Source organism: Cynara cardunculus, assembly GCF_001531365.2.
Source record: "Cynara cardunculus var. scolymus isolate 2C chromosome LG 16, CcrdV1, whole genome shotgun sequence".
Classification (NCBI taxonomy): domain Eukaryota; kingdom Viridiplantae; phylum Streptophyta; class Magnoliopsida; order Asterales; family Asteraceae; genus Cynara; species Cynara cardunculus.
The window spans coordinates 7,292,283-7,294,894 of NC_037543.1; positions in this window are offsets into that span (position 1 = coordinate 7,292,283).

Genomic DNA, 2,612 nt, shown 5'->3' on the forward strand with positions numbered 1-2,612 from the left:
TAACTGGTATTTGTCCATCCCTCATTTGTATTGTCATAGTCGATGTGTCTAACAAATCCACGACATAATGACCTAATTTAGACGGAATGCCGTCTAAAGTCATGTCCAGCAACGCATCAAATCCCATTTCCTTGATTGCTGCCCTTTGTTTGATGTTTAATGCTTTAGCCGTCTCCCACAATGCCTTCGGAGATGTCCTGGTTCTAATTGCCAAAGAATACCCCTTCACATCATCATGTTCTATCGTGCCTTCCTTAACTTATTCATTGTTCACCTTGCGTGGCGCATACATTATCTCATTCGGCGACTTAGCTTCATTTCGGACATTATCACCCGAAACCATTTTCTGATCAAAAGCTGCATTCATTACCAAACTACGTTTAAAAAAATCCACAATTTCATAGACAATGATATTTTAAATGTGCGCTTTTGTTAGCGGTAAATATTTTATTACGTTATACATAATCAAGTAATTATATATATACAATAGACAATTTGTGGTCGCTTTATGAATTAGTTGACCAAAACAGTTGAAGTGCGTAATCATTTTAAACATCAACACAATCTTTCGATGTTTAAAAAAAATGACCCAAATTGAACAAGTTATGCACATTAATTATAAATTGTGACCAAGGTGTATAAGATGAACTGGAAACATCATATCTTATTTCTGTTTCTGTGTATGTGTGGGTGCATAAATGCATCATGATCACACCCTACACATCAACTTAAGAAACTAAAAAGGATTTGGTAATATGAATCGATGTGAACATATGAGGTGAGCGGCGGAAAGAGCTATTAAATATCAAACATCATCAAACTTTTGAAGAAGTTATTTAAGGATATTAATTACCTTGCGGTAATGGTACTTTGTATACTTGATTGCCCGACCTTTCCGGCACCTTYCCAACTCGTGCGGCTTGCTTCCTAGTTCGTTGAACGATTGGTTTGGTGACTTTTAACTCTGCGTCAATAACCACAAGGTTTCATATCGATAASMACAAGGGATTAAGAACAAATGTGAACRTGTATGAAGACAATAAAGTATATATGCACCTCCAGCCAACAACTTAATACATATATCAGGTTGAATATAACCGTTGTTATTCTACGAACAGAGATATTCCTATATCAACACTTATGTAACGTACTAACATAGGTTCGCACACACGTTCATGTTGGTTTACATTATCAGAGGGTGAAACATAAATTAACAACTGTGCCGTTTGGTACTACGTGTGCGTTTTTTGGTAATTACAATCACATCCGTTGACGTCCCGCAAAACTAAGGTAGACGCAGATAAATTGTGTTCATATATGGTCCAAAAAATGACCAAACTTGAACAAAATTAATGTGATTTATAATAATTGTACACATAAATCAATGCATCATGTAGATAGTTACATAAATTAAAATCCTATACACTTAAAACGTAGACGAGTATTACAATTCATCTTAATTTTGTATTTTACCTATCACCAAGATGAAGCACTCTGATAACATATATGTGAATAAGGATCAGGTGCATGTTATACTTGTGAAACCAATGACAAACTTACGAACACGTATTGTGTCATATGAACGATTGTGTAACTTAAAAACATTAATCCACGCACACGTACGGGTTTAATGTACAATAACAACTGAAAACAAAAGAAATTATTGTGTAAGGATCAACATTGTTATTTATAATAACAAACCGGGTATACATGTTTGTGCATTTGCCCCCATATATGATCACATATCGGTCCTTACACACTATATGAATAAAATTGTAAAAAACAAACAACATATAAAATCGTTCAACAAAAACTATAAATAATCGAACAACAAGAAAAGGGTTCATTTATTGCAACACTATAAAAAGTTTACCAGTTGGTTCCTGCGTATTTAGGATTTCCAAAACTTTGCCTTTACTCGAGCCTTGTGCAGTATTTGGTACATCATATGTTCGTTCTACCTCAGCATCTACATCGACATCATATGGGCCAAAAAGAATGAACAAACTTGAACAATGTATGAACAAGCTATGCTCTGTTCAAGAACCAACATTAACCTCATAAAACAATTACCATGTGTTGATTTACACACATTATAAAACAATTACCGTGTGTTGTGCACACGTACGATTTGAATGTTCATATGCAAATGAAGTCAGGGGGACCCTTCTTGCATACGCAGCCAAATAACCGCAAAATTTTTAAATTGTGCATGTTATCGACTTCACATGATATTGGAGTATGTACATTTTAACAGTTAACCTGTTGTCCTGCTTTTTTACCATAATTGTGTATGCATGTTTGTGAATTTGCCCCCAGATATGATCACATATCAATCCTTACTCACTATATGTAAAAAATTGTAAAAAACAAACACCATATAAACTTAAAATAATAATTGAACAAACTTGAACCTGGTTATAAAATCGTTTAACAAACACTTTAAATAATTGAACAAAAAAAAAGGGTTCATTATTTGTAACATTAGAAAAGTTTACCAGTGGGTTTATGGGTACTTAGGATTTCCAAACCTTTGCCTTTACTCGATGCGTGTGCTGGTCTTGGTACACCATATGCTCGTTCTACCTCAGCCTCTGCTAAGACATCAAATG